Here is a 15,038-nt window from a genome sequence, read left to right on the forward strand (position 1 = left end):
CTAAAATTACTGGTGGGGAAAACGGAAGGAGGAACAATTGCAGTTATTTGCTGCTACCAAGATACATGAGAGTTGTTCAGGCAACAAAGGAAGGCTTCATTTCTGAATCTGGTCACTCTGACCCTTCCCAAGAGCTTTAAATTGGAGGGAAAAGAATAAGAGGCTTGCTCTATGAATAGCTCATATATCAGAGTGTGGGACAATGCGATCAGCTTTAGGTGGTTTGACATTATTATTCATCACATCCGCCTGAAGGCCTCAATCAACACTCCAGCCTTGTGGTGCTGCACCAACAAGTGCAAACACAGCCCCTGCCCTTGAGCTATTGCAGCCGGGGATTGTGGCGGGATGACAAGGGGGGACTCAGCGAGAGGTGTGAGGCAGTGAGATATTGGTATAACGAGTACATTTGCATACCATCAGCAGTCACAGCCAGCTTCCTCCCCAGGCTCTGCCAGGCAGCAGCGCTTTGTAGGATTCATGGCAGAGGTAAAGCTTAAAAGAGGATTTGATGGAAGACAAGATGGTACCTTGTGGGGAGATTTTTACCATGATTTAGAGGGCAGGCTGTGAGAAGGCATAAAAGTGTCTGCAGGAGAAGTGACAGAATCTGTTAGTGAAGGAAGAAAATTTTCTGCTGTGACAGAGTATTAGATTTAAGAGCCAAGGAGAGACCAAGCAGTGAAGAGGCTTAGAGGTAAAGGCTTGAGCTTTTCTCCCAATCCCACAGAAATATTTATAGTATCAAAACACATGCTATCAAGATAAAAAATTGAAATCTCAGAAACAGTGCGTTGATGCTTTTTAGCTGGTGGGGATCTCAGAAGAAACCCCTTTGTGTTTGACTTCATTATAAAAAGAAAGTATACATTCTCTCTGCTTACCTCACGAATGATCTCCCGGGGCAGCTGGAGAGTCAGGGTGTTTCAGCTGTCACCCAAATGTTGCTTTTCACATTCAGCCCAAGGTGCCACATGACTTTGGGCACACCAGTGAAATCATCACTGAGGGCTATTGTACAGGTACCATGTGTATAGTCCCAGTTCTGGTCTGTACTTCCAGTTTTGGGGTGCCCTTGGGCTAGCATCTGTAGCACCCGTGGTTTGTGCATGAGAGAAATAAGAGAAGGAGAGATTTTATTGAGGTTGTAATGTTCTGATGGGGACATGCCCCAATACCCTTAACATAAGAGTGCTACTCCCACTCTGCAGTTCCATGAACTAAGCATGAAATATATTTTTAGTCTGTTAAGCTTAGGTTTAACAGGAAATAATTTTGAAGCAGAAAGCCAGAAATTATCAATTTGAAAATTGTCAAAATAATTTTTTTCAAAGCATCCTCTGTGGAAGATCTCCTTGGTGAACTGATATTTTCCAGTTGAGAAAATATTAGCTTCAATGAAGATAAAAGCTTGTGCTTAACACAGTACAGAGTGGAGAGAAGTGAAGAAAGAGGAAATGTGTTTAAAATGTTAACAAGGAAGTTCTTTGCAGGACAAGTAGATTTAGGACAAGGCTAAAGAAGGTAGGTCACCATATTTATCAGGAAGAGATGTCAAGATTTGAGATTAGATGGCTGAGAACGATCATGAATACAGTTCTGCATTTGTAATTTGTGTATAGGCAGATACCTAATCAGACCAAATCCCATATGCTTACCTCTGCAAGAACGTTAAATCTTGTTTGCCCAAAAGAAGTCTCTAAAAATTATTTTCCCCTTTCTGTTTTTGTGATGTATAAGGATGACAGTACTATAATTAATCCCCTCTTGGCTGCTCATGGATGCTGTAACTTCATATAGCAGCACAGTTACACACTGAACAACCTGAAATTTTAGTATCTTGCTTAAAAAGCTGAATTAATAGGAGCAAACCATTCCCCTGGGGCTGTACAGGAGAGACAAGTTATAAAGCATGTTGAAAAGAAATGTTAGCCAGTTAGTCGTAATTCTGAGGAGGAGTTTCTGTTCATTAAAAAAAAAAAAAAAAAAGTTGTGTCCCTGACCTTTCTGGATACTAAATGCCCCAGCTTTCACCATGAAAACATTTAAGATTGAGTCCCTATTGAACTGGCTAAAGCAAACACAGAGCACGATCCCTTTGAAGTTCTGTGCATGGTTCTCAGTGCTGTGCCTGCCCTCAGCTGTGCTCATTCTCTCTGGAACAAGAACTGCTCATGTCTAATTTGTGATGGGAAGTGTGTTTTGGGGGGAAGATGTGACCCCTGAACTTAGCTTTGCTTTGAGAAAAGCACTTTTATCATCTGCACTCCATTACTGTATTGCATTCAGCACAAGTGCCATCAGTGTTGTTCTGTACTATAGCTCATGAGGCATGGACACAGAGGGGAGCAGAGCTGCCCTGGGCTGCCCTGGCTCTGGCTGGACAAGGCGGGTGAAGTTTAGACTCAAGTGCCACTCAAGTGGCCCTGAGACTGGGATCACAGGAACCCCCGGGAAAGCAGGCATGAGTGGCTATGATCCCTGTAACACAGAACCATTCAAATGACAGACTGCGGGCTGAACAATTCCTGGCCTTCACCAAAGTCTCACCTGTGATGTGTCCTGCAGTTCCTGAGCATGATCCCATGGTTTTTCCTGGTTTCCCATAGAGCAGATGTAATTTGTCATGGTCATTTTCAGGCACTAGGGAAGCAAATTGCTTCAATCAGGTACCGCATCCAGCTGAGCAGACTTCGGGAAAACCATTTGGCAGACTTCTAGAGAGATGAATCAAACGGCCTGGCTTTAAAAACCTTACCTGGAGCAGGTAAGTTGCTGCTGGAACTCACATGTCAAAGCAGAATCATCCTTCCCCAGACCTTCGAGACACAGCCTGTTCCTCTTTAAATCTGTGCTGTGTGCTGCAGTGCTCTGCATTGTTGCCATGGCAGAAATCTCCCCATAGTAATAACCTCTTTCAGAGAAGGTTAAAAAGAGACAGTGCACATGCTCAGAAATGCTGCACTTGTTCTGTTAGCAGTTTGCAGCGGCCATTTCAAAGAGACCATCACAAAGACGAGAGAGAGATCAGGTACTGATTTTTTTTTCCTTTGTTAGAGGGGGTGACTTTTCTCTTTCACAGAAGTCCATGCACAGATCTGTCTCTGTTCCCAGTTGCACTGCAGAGAGAGACCACCCTTGAAGCCCGTCATGATTATTCCTTGCATATAGCAAATTCCCACAGAATAACTAAGAGGCAGTAGTTAGATGTGATCCAAGGTGATTGCTGCACTCAGGGAGCAATTGTTTTTCAGCGGGGCTCACATATGAAGCTGAGCTGACACTGAGGTGGGTGATGTGTAAGGTATCCTGAAAAAGTTTAACAGTTTATCTGCTCTGTTTTGTTGAACCTTTGTAGCACTCATAGTCAACTATGAGAACAGCCTCTGCTCCTGCTGACCAGGAGGCTTCTGCATTAGGTACTTTCAAAGGAGGCTGGTATCATCCTAATTTACTGTTACTTGGAGACACTCTGCTGCATCCTGTTGCAAAGCCTGGTGTCTTTGATTGTACTTGCTTTGATTGCAGATCACCATTAATTAAAACAGAAAATCCAAGCTGCTTATTATGATTTTAATTCCTTTATTTTAAGGACTGTAAAAATAAGAAAAAGGATCACGTCAGATCACTTCTAAATAGCAGATAGGGAACCCAGTTCTGAGGTTATAGGAATTACATTACCAGATCATTTTTGTTGGTGTGGGCCCAAATATATCTGTGACTCTACATGTACATTTGTGTCTCTTGCTTCTGAACCATCCCCTACTCTTATGTTTAGGTGAGGTGCACAGAAAGGGGATGGGTATAATGCTGCTCCTTTCCTGGATGAATTGCTGATTTGCACATGCTGCAAGCGTTCATGCAGAATTTGCAGCTTCAGATTAGCTGTGTCTGAAACAGTGGATCGCATATATTGAAGAGCAAGCTTGTTTGGTTCTGTGTTTGTGGCAAGATGGGGAAAAACCTTTCCTTTCTTGCCTCCCTCTATTGCCCTCTGAAATATGAAATACAAGCTGTTTTGGGGAGTGCTGTACTCTTGCATTCAGTACATGTATATTTGATGTTCTTATGCAATATCGTTTGCTTAGTATGCACCAACTTAAAAATCAGGAAGAGACAGAACATTGTCCTACTTTCCTGGGTTTAGCTAAAGAGATTTTTCAAGTGGATTTTATTGTGTTGCAACAACTTAACCTTATTTGATTCTTTCTTTTCTTCTTCCATTTGAACATACAGGAATGGAAGGTAAACTTGGCTGAACAAAGGACCACCCTAAGGGTTTGCCAGGATTCTTGAGACTTGGATTGAAATCTCTAATAGACAGTTGCAGCTTGACCCAGTCCAAGTTTCCCGTGTTCCCTCTTGATCTGGACAGTTTACCTGTTGGACCAAGAAAATACTTCATTTGAAACCCGTGTACTTATAAAAAAATTTACCTCTGTGTAAGGGGAGTTGTTGCTGGACCAGGCTGTGCCTATCTTCCTATGAGGAACAGAAGGGTGGTTTCAAATGAAGGTCTGAAGCCCAAATTAGGAGGGGAAGCAGAAGATCAAAGAGTTTTGATGTATTTACCTATGAACTTGTAGAGATTTAACAAAAGTCTTTTCCTTCAGCTACTTTTATAAAGGAGTAAGTTTTTACGATCAGTGTGATGTGTAGTTGATGATAATGGTTACCTTTAGTTATACTTGTGGAAAGGTGGTGCATCAGTAAAGCAAGCTAGAGGGTAAAAACCTCATTTCTAGGTTCAGGTTTATTTCAGCCAGCTCTATAATCCCTGCAGTTTTGATCTCAAAGTCTAACAGTGAACCAGCTATCCAGATTCATGTGCTAGTCGGGACCGTGTAGTTAGAAAAAGGATTGGAGTCACAGAGCAGGCAAAGTTGCTGGTATCCTGGCTTGCAAATGAAATCAAAAACTGTCTAGGGATTTCTGATCTTCTCCTTCATGTCTAGGGACATTCTCTCCCAGTTGGGTTTTATGTGCACTGCTGGAAAAGTACAGAGAACTTTTGTCCATGCTCTAGATCTTCTGATTTTTTTTTTTTTTTTCTTTCAGTGGAAGACTGCCAATGCTTTAGCCATCAGGAACATTAAGTTCTTTGTAACAAAACCCTTGTACCTGTAATGTTCCTCACTAACTTGTTTATGTCTCTTGATAAACAGAGAAGCACCCGTTCCCAAGATGCTGGCACCCTGCCTTCTGAGAAGAGCTGTCCTTACAGTTCCTTTAGTTTTTGTGGTTGCACTGCTTCTTGCAGAGCCTGTTAGATCTGATCAAGAAGCGGGAACAGCCATACCAGCTGAAAGTACGTACCACCCTACAGTCCCCTCATACAGCTTGTACTGTACTTTTAATGTTGCAGGACTTCACATCACTGAAGCTTGTCCAAATAATTCAAACTATTTTGGACATGTCTTGCTTATGTTGTTTTAAAACCACAACTTGGTAGCATACCAGTGCTGTTTTTCTCCTGCATCCAAGGATCTCCACTCTCTTACCCTTGTCTCCTGCCTGTTGCTGTCTTACTTGTACCTGAAATCTGCAACTGTTTTGCACCTTTTCTTCTGTATAGCCCTTTCATTCTGTTAGCCCCTTCTATGCCAGGAATCACCCTGTTTGCTTTTCAGAGACATTACCGAGACTTGCTTTTTTCAACTGACATTGACTGTTCATTACATCTTTCATTCTTGATAATGTCTACTGTATTAGAGTCAGTAGTTTTTATTAAAAATTTCACAATGAAGATGCCAAGAAAGCACATTTTGTCAACCCCTAGTCTTGCAGCCTTCAACCACCTAATTCTCCTTTGCTGATCTGTGTTGAGTTTATTTCACGTCATAAACGTAATGACAGGTCCTTGCAGCAAGTTGTTGATGTGGATATGCTGTCCTCTCCTTTTGTCTGGTGCAAATATAATAACAGTAAGGTTGGGTGGTGGTACAGCAATGAGGGAGGGGAGGTCTTTAATACCGCTCAATATTTATATTTTATATCTTTTTTTTTTTTCTTAGCCAGTTAAAGAGTTTGGCAGACTCTGCTCCAGCAGGCAGGATTCCTGTCTGCTGGTTAGCACACAGATCATGAGCTGGAAGCTCATACTCCAGCTTATCAGAGGCATGTAGTAATCAGTGAAATATCAAGTGTTTGCAAAATAGGCTGACAGACACTGCAGAATTTTCCAACATCACTCTAGGTTTCATCCTTTCTTCCTTACCAGACCTCAAAGAGCAAACTAAACCTGTGTCAGAATTTCTCACTTGCGCAATATTTCCTATGAAGTTGTCAGAGAGGCACAGGCACTGAGAAGCAAATAAGAGCATATGTAGAGCCTGATGATTCAAAGACATTTCATCATGTCTATATTTGTTCTGTCTCAGTACTGCTATCTGTTAGGGCAGAGCTTTGTGTTAAATGACGATCAAGGCAAAGCAAGCCTTGTGACCTTCAGTCTGGATATCTAGATGGGGGAATACTATCTTAAATGCTGCAATTAGTCCAGAATACGGCAGTTCTGCTTATCAGCAATGCCCACTAATGACAGTACATTGTGTTTATCTGCTGCTTGCTTCACTAGCTTTGGACAAAGCTGTATCATGATCAAAGTTAGTGGCTAAGTGATCTGTCTTTGTGATATTGTAGTAAATTTTATTCTGTTAGCTTTCTATTTATAGCTCAAGTTTGTGAGATAAGGAGACAATATTTTCCAGGAAACAGGTTCATGATTTCAGAGGTAATTTCTGCAAAATCTGAAAAATCTGAAGATGAGGTTGAAAATGTGCTCAGTGTTGGTGGAGCAGAAGGAAAGACTCCAGTTATGGGTTTAGTGTTTCCACACTACGAACTGTGACAAAAGAAGGATGAGGGGAACAGCAATAAAGGAGCAAGAAAATTTTTATAGCAGATTTGTTGAAGTAATTATTTTGTCATTGAGAGACTGGGTGGACCATCATGATGGACTGTTTAAAATAACCTGCATTGTTCAAGAGTACATACGTCAGTACTTACTCTGTGGACTTTTTCTGTAGCTCTTCCTCATAGTCAAAATCCCTGTTCATTCCCTCTGCTTAACACTTCATGCCATATAGTCACGATTCTCTACTAAATGCTCTACTAAATGCTCTCCTAGGTCGTCCCTGTGTTGACTGCCATGCATTTGAGTTCATGCAGAGGGCTCTGCAGGATTTAAAGAAGACAGCATATAATCTAGACACACGGGTGAGGAAACATTGTTGTGTGGTTTGGTTTTTTTTTTTATATGGAAGAAAATGCTGGGGATAAAAGTAGATGAGGTGGATGGATTTTGTACAAGACGCTGCCAACTGTACTGTCCTATCTTCTAAGGCAAGGCTGGGTAATTATATTCCACCTCTCTATGCAATAATCTGTGGAATACTTCTGCCCTGAGGTATCAGGGACACTAGGAAGTTTAGGAAAGAGTGAAGTGACAGTCCTCAGCCCTCTATCCCTTTCTTACATAGTTACAGCCATTAGCATTGCTATTCTCATTCCAAACGCTGAGCTCACCTTTGTTTTTTACGTTAGGGGGAGTAAGGTGACAGCGTCATTTATATTTATTACCCAAAAGGAGAGAGCCAGCTCAAACAAAAAGCCTACTAAAATAAAACACTCCCCTGCACATGCTTTTACCCCTGGGGAGAGGCTAAGGGAGGAAACATCGTCTCATTGATACTTCTTACATTGCTCTGAGTCCATAACGATGAAGAATGCCACAAAGTAGAACAGCACAGGGAACGAAACTTTTTGGCTTGCAGTCAGTGTGAAGAATTTGCCAAGGTTGATATCTTCCTTCTGTGAGGAAAGTTGAATCTCTCTTGCTACTGCAACCTGCAATCTGTGACTAGCTGTATCCCAGCTGCTGTCAGATAGTGGTGCCTCAGGAGAGTAGCTTTTTCCCTACCTCCTGTGTACCCTTTAGCTGACGTGCTGTATCTACACTCTTGCACAGATTTTTCAACAGAAGGCACTCAAACTTTTTTGCTCTTCTAATCTATGGTCAAGGTTGTTCAGTTGCCTGTGAACTGGCATCTTTGAAGAATGGTTTGAGATAACTCCAAGCAGGGTCCATGATGTTTAGGTGAAAATGCAGGTGCAGGAATGAAGATGCCTTGAGTTATGACTTACTACAAAAAAACAAACAAACATTCCAGCAGAACCAGATTGGTATGTAGCACATTTACAGTTAAACAAAATCTGTTCAATAATTGCAGGTCACATGTATTTTGGGCTTCTTCATGAAGAAATCTCATTAATTAATACCTCTGCTGAGCACTGTATACATCCCAAACAAGATGTTCAGATTGTGATGTAAAGTGATTCTAGCCCACCTTTTCTTTCTTTTACAAACCTTTGAACTTTTTACCAGAATTTCTAAGCCTTGATTCAAAAATATCTCAACTACTAAAATCTTCTCTGGTTGTCTGGTGATGGCAGTGACCTTTATGACACCTGCAGCTTGCAGACCAAGAGAGAAGCTTTTTAAAATACAGATATCCAAAGCTAGAGTAGCAATAAGAGCCTCAAAGCTATCAACTATATTTTAATACTTTTTACAGAATAAAAATAAAAGACAGCCAAGGAAAGGAAATGAGGACACAGAAAAGGTTTGGTTGAGAGGAATGTCCTATTATTGACTTTCACAGTTATAGATTTAACAGCAAGCCTGAAAATGTGGCTCCATGATATATTCTCATCAAAACAAACCTATTGCTTCCTTATCACTTTAAAATCTAAATAATTAAATCCATATTGAGATCTTTCAGTGCCTCTGGACTAGGACAAACCTATTCCACTCATTAAGCTAGGAGTGCTGTCTACATCTTCAAAAGACATGGAAATATTTAATAGTTGAGGACTTCTTGGAACTGCCTTCTACACTGTTTCAATTCTTAGTTTTATTATTCAACTGTGGCCTAATTTGAAGCAAACTGGGAGTTTTAAGACAATTGCTTTAATCCACTTATATATTTTACATTTGACTATTTTAGTTTTGTTGCTTAGTAGGGCAAATGTTTCTGTCCCCAAAAATACAATTGCCTTTGTTAATATTCCCACTGGAGCCACAATTTCTGTGAAAAACTCTTTTGTTTGCAGTCAAGATATTTAGATTATGACTAAGCAGCTTTGAAGTATGTTGGAGGTGGAGGGATTCCCAAAAGCTTATAGAGAAAATTCCCATTTAATTCGTCCTGCAAATCTCACCTGCAGTTCTGTACAGGGGAAACCATATAGTTTTATTGCACGACTCAAGAGTTTTCACACTTAATTTGGCCCCGTGTTGATCTGCATGGTGTCTCACAAAGCAAACTGGCTCTAGTATTGGTCACATAATCTTTTATGGGGGCCATAGCCTGTATCTCCTTTCATTTACAAGACTAGACATGTTTGTAACCTACAGGGATGTGTTGATCACTTACTGATTGACAGGCTGGCTGCATTTTACTCATGCGGTAAGAGAAGGGACACAGACTACCTCTGAGAGGCTGGCTACTACCCATGCTTGTACTAGACCTGTTTGCCCCCCTGCATACTGTTTTCTACCCTTTTGTCTCTGCTGGCCCCTTGGAGCAGGCTGCAGGCTGGTTTAGTTGTTTTAACATCAGTAACCAACTGTGGGCAATCTCTCTGGGGGTATCTGTGATTCACTCAGCCAAACTGCAGTATGTGGCAGGTGCAGCTCTGATCATGAACTAGGGAGAGGGTTCTTGTACTGCTGGGAGGGAGCTTCTATCATCAAAACCATTCAGCCAGTTCACAGCCAGCTCCCTACTGCATCTAAAAGCTGCTCAAGACAGAGACCAGCAGGGAGCAGGCCATAAAACAAATCCTGTAAAATAAATCCAGACTGTGGGCTACACAGTCCACTGTAAGTCCACACTATAGACACTTATTTTCAAAATTCCAGCCCATTTTTTCAGTTAACCAGTGGACATTGTATTACAACTTTAAAGAGCTCAGAAATTGCATTTTTAACTCGAACTTATCAGCTTTTTTGTAGGTTCAGAATCTGTACTCTGCTCTGTTTGTTTTTTTTGGTTTGGGTTTGTTGTTTTTTTAAAAAATATGCTTTAACCCACCGGGGGATAATAATAAATCTCTGTGCAAATGGTTTTGTGATCATTTTTACAAAACAGTCATATCTAGTGCCATTCATTCTGTTCTTTATTCCTTTCTAAACTGTCAATGGTTATTTGGAAAGTTCAAAGCACATTAAGTTAGATGTGCCCATGAAAGTAAAAGCACAGGGTTGAAAATGTTATTAAAGATATGTAAGATGGTAAGCAGCCTTGGGGCTTAGCTCCAAAGCTGCTGGCATTGTGTCAGCCTCCCTTATTCAAGCCATTGCAGATGATGTCAATGAGATGGTGACTGAGTGTCTTTTAGGTGATTAGCAAAGTCTGATCACATCTTTCCAGTTTTGCATGGTAACCAAAACAATCAAAAGTGAAACCTGATTTGATACAAGGCTGTGTCTAGTGATTTAACATCTGGGAAAAAAATCTGACCAATAGATAGGTTGTCCTGTACTAAGAAGGCAGGTAGTAAGCAGGGTGTTTCAGCCCAGCTCTGCTCAAAGTGCCTTTAGCTGATGTGGGTCAATGAATAACACAGCTTTTAGAACACAGCCTTTAATCACATGGCAGTTCCATCTCATACAGCAATCACAAGACAGCCAGATTAAGGATGGATTTCACTGACTAAATTTAGAGCTGGTAGTCTTCATAATGCCATTTTTTTTGTGTGTGTGTAGCTGGTCACACCAGTGGGGATTAATTTGGTGAGTGGACTTCCCCAGCTAGTGTGTCCCATGACAATAAGGAGGAAGTCCAGGAAGCCCATGTAGACTGATTCTGAGATACAGCTTCAGCTCATGATAGACAACCTGAGATGATGATGTTGATGTCAAACACCTCTGTGCTCCATCGTGCATCTACTGGAGCCTCAAGTGTTCCAGACAGCCAGGGAAACCAAAGAGTGTGTGTGCTAGAGAGGAAAGGATTCCCCGATTTCCCTTATGCAGTCCTGCTGTCCCTTCCCTGGTCCTCGGCCCCTTCTCGCCCTCTCACTGAGAGGGGCAGGCCTTTCTGATCGTACCAGCTCCAGCTCTGAGAAGTTCCCAATCTGCCCTCATGGCTCCAGAAAATCCCTGTGGACAGCAATGATCTCCTGGGGAACTTCTGCTTCCACCAGTTTGGGATTCCTTTCATTAAAGGAGCCAGCAATCTCAGCACATGTTTGAACTGTGATGTCTATACCAGCTCAGCACCTATTGTCTATTTTAGGCTCCAACAGCATATTGACAATAGCAACAGTGAGGCAGGAGAAAAAAGAGAAGTAAATTTCGTCACTGAGAGGGTGGTCAGTCACTGGAACAGGCTTCCCAGGAGGTGGTCATGGCACCAAGCCTGTCAGAGTTCAAGGAGTGCCTGAACGACGCTCTTAGTCATATGGTTTAGTTTTAGGTAGTCCTAAGAGGAGTGGGGAGTTGGACTTGATGATCCTTATGGGTGTCTTTCAACTTGAGATATTCTATGATTAAATTATGCCTTGCTTTCTCTGTATAGCTTTCAACAGTGAATCCAGGTTGTAATACTCCAAATTTAATTTTTTTAGTTTGTTGTTAAGTACAAAGAAAATTTCTGACAGGTTTATGGGGTGGTTTTTAAGCCTCTCATGGATTTGAGAGCTTATGCTCCAGTTTGTGCAGTTGAAGTAAGACTGTAAGAAAGATAAATAACTTTAAACAAAAATAACAGCACCACACACATACTGAATGTACTAATGTGAAAAACATGAGTGTGTACCAGGCTGAATTTCTCTGTGTCACAGGAAGTATTGCCATGTTGGAATGCCAAGTAATCACGCAAAGGCTAATTTATTGCAGAGCAGTAAGCAATAACTTTGATTTTTATCGCAAGCCTCACGTCATACAACCAATTCCAAATCTTGGAACAAAAGTGAAGTGGACTTTTCTTTGGGACCAAGTTAGTTTCACATTGCTGACACTTGTTTTTTGATGTTGCTTTTGTTTCCCCCTCTTATAGACAGAAACTCTGCTTCTTCAGGTGGAAAAGAGAAATCTGTGCGACTGTGTAACTGCAAATCTGCTGAACTGAATCCTGGAGGCCACCTAAGGAGTGTCACCTGTTCAGCGGTTTTTAAAATGCAGCTGTATAAAATACAGCTTTATGGAGTTCATGTTGCAAGCATGTATGCCCCAGTGTATGGAGGGAATGGTGGGGGCTGTGTCTTATGTATTTGTCTGTTCTGTTTGGTTTTTTTTAAAGATACCCCATTTTCACATCCACTGGGTTGCCAGTAAGGGCTCAATTCAGTAAATCTGTTACTTAGTATTACAGTGGAGAAAAAATTTACCTGCTTTGATTTTTAAATCAGAGTTGGCCAAGTGTAACCCACAAGATAAATATGGCCAGCAGTGCTCTAGAGACTCTTGCAGCTGTGTTTTGTCTCTAATATGAACATATCTCTGTGGCAACTTACCCAGTTGTATTAAGACAGAGAATTGTGGTCTCTGTAGGCTTTGCCTGTGTATTAAAGATGATGGAATTCCTTTCTGTTTGTTGTCTGCACTGTGACCACATTCAGGCGTGTTGTAGTTCTGTCAGCTGTATTGAGGTATATGTCACGAGAAGTTATATGTGTGCTGTACTTGGACCAAAACAGTTTATATCTTAGTGCTGAGTTTTCTGATATCCTGCGTGAGAGTATTGTCTTCTTTAATTAAAACCTTTAGTTTCTTCCCCTCCTTCCCTGGACACTCCATTCTTAGACCTCTGTATCTCTGAATAGCTTTATCTTAGCAGGTTAAATGGATAGAGTAGAAAAAGGAGAATAAGGGTATAACTAGGCAGCCTTGCTAGCCTTGCCAGTTCCAGCTGTACCAAATGCTACCAATCAGCAACTGCTCAGCATGACACTGGAGGAAAGCTCCATGCAGTGCCAAGAGGTTTTTTTGTGAGAGTTCTCCTTATTTTACTTCAGGTGAAACACAGTGGTTAGGTCACGCATATTTAATCCTTTCTATGATGGACTGAACTCTGAACGTTTTGGTCTTTCCTTGTAGTTGCCTTTGAAAGCTGCTCTTTCTGTTTCAGCCATGAAGAAAGACTTGTGTACCTGAAAGCTGTTTTTTATCCTCTACCACTTTATTCTAAGATACTGTGTCTGCTCACATGTCTGTATTAGGCGGAGCAGTTTGATTGGATGCTCTGTTTGTTTGACGCAATTTCAAGCTGTCTCAAACCACTTCAACAGTGGGACTGTGGGGTGCTAACACAGCTTGGGGAGTGGATAGGAGGTGGACATCTGAAGGACAAAATCTCCCCAGCTGAATTTGGAAGAAAGTGCCTGCCTATGGCCTTACTTCTCTAACTAAACTGATGGGACTTTTCTGTAAGTAGATAAGAGAGAAAACACAACTACTGCTCTGCCAGTGCAGCTGCAGGTATGGTAACCAACAGCTCGGGGAGTAGGGGAACATGATAGACAGCCTCAGCGGCTTGCCAAACCTGTCCAGGGCTTGGAACACCAATTCCTGCACACTGAGAAGTGCAGCATGCCCTTCTGCATGGGACCAGGACCCGCAGAGGGGATTCTGATGTTATTTTTCCAAATTCCCTCAAGGAGCACCTGTGCTGTGTATTTTTCACTAAACCTGTTCACACAGCGTAGGAACATTGGCACGGCTCATATCTGGCTGCTTGGCAAAATAAGAGCAACTGCAAGCTTCACCTGCAGCTCCACTCCCAGAGTGGGAAGGGGCAGAAGTCCTCACTCATGCATGGCAGAGCATTTTCTGGATTTCCTGGAGCAAAGCCTCCTTTGGAGAGCTTCAGCTGATCCTGACTGTAGCAAAATGGCTTATCAGAGCTTCTCTTTTGCTGCACATGGGTCATCCCCATATAGTTCTAGCTTTTGTTCCTCTGCTTTGCTCTGGACCTCCCTTGGCTCTCCTCTCCAGTGCAATCTCCGTTCCCCCTTCTGGTCTGGCATTGCCCTCTCTCTAGGCCCAGGGGTTTGTCAGTGAAGCCCTGGCCCCTCACCCTGACGACTGTATGTAGTCACTGCAGGTGTGGGCAGTGGGGCTGATACTTCTCAGGACAGCAGTCCCTTTAGATCCAGCTATCAGCACTGCAGGAGCAATGACTGGCACTCCAATTTACCATGGAGTGAATGAACACGGTGCTGAGCAACACTGGTATCCCATTCCCTATCCAGAGGAGATGTTGTGGGGAAGTACCTCTTTTTACCTGGGAAGCCAACATTCCCATTGTAGAACTTGGAGGAAATCCCAGAAGAGTTCAGGTGCTGAAAACTCTGCTCCCAATACTAAATTAATCCATGGACTGTCCACCAGGATGTTGTAATCTCACTGGTTTGTTATAGGTGTGGACAGGAACCCAGCCATGGTCAGCCACTGGTTTTGCCAGGTGTTGAGTAATAAAATGTTCTGGCACAACTGGAAACACCTGTAGATCTTGATGAACTTTTCCCTTGGTGTCTGCACAGGCATCAACTTGAACAAAAGAGGTCTGACCACATAGAAATATTTTCCTTCAGTCATTTTGCTACCCCTCTACCTTCTGATTCACATGATCAAAACTGGGGTAGCGAAACACAGAACATAATAGCTGTTGCCCCAAGAGAAAGCAGCCGGGAGGGGAATAGATAGGGAAGGGGAAAAAACTTTCTGTTCTTTTCCTCAGAATCTGAAACATTAAAGATTCCTTTCAGTCTGCAGAAGATCTATCAGAACTAGAAATTTCCTAGTGGAAATTGCTGTATGCTCCTTTAAAGCCCACCTTACCTATTTCCCTTTAGTTGAATGACTGTTCTGTATTACCTCTTGTTCAACACCACCAAAATAACAGGAGAGCAGAAGACAAGTAAAATGCCACCAGTTCTAAAAAGGATTGGCAGGGAGGTCTGGGAATTGCACTCAGCAACCAGAATATCTGTTCTGGACAAGTGAACAGAAACTTGTGAAAGATTTGAAT

The sequence above is a fragment of the Athene noctua genome, chromosome 4, assembly GCF_965140245.1.
Source record: "Athene noctua chromosome 4, bAthNoc1.hap1.1, whole genome shotgun sequence".
NCBI lineage: Eukaryota > Metazoa > Chordata > Aves > Strigiformes > Strigidae > Athene > Athene noctua.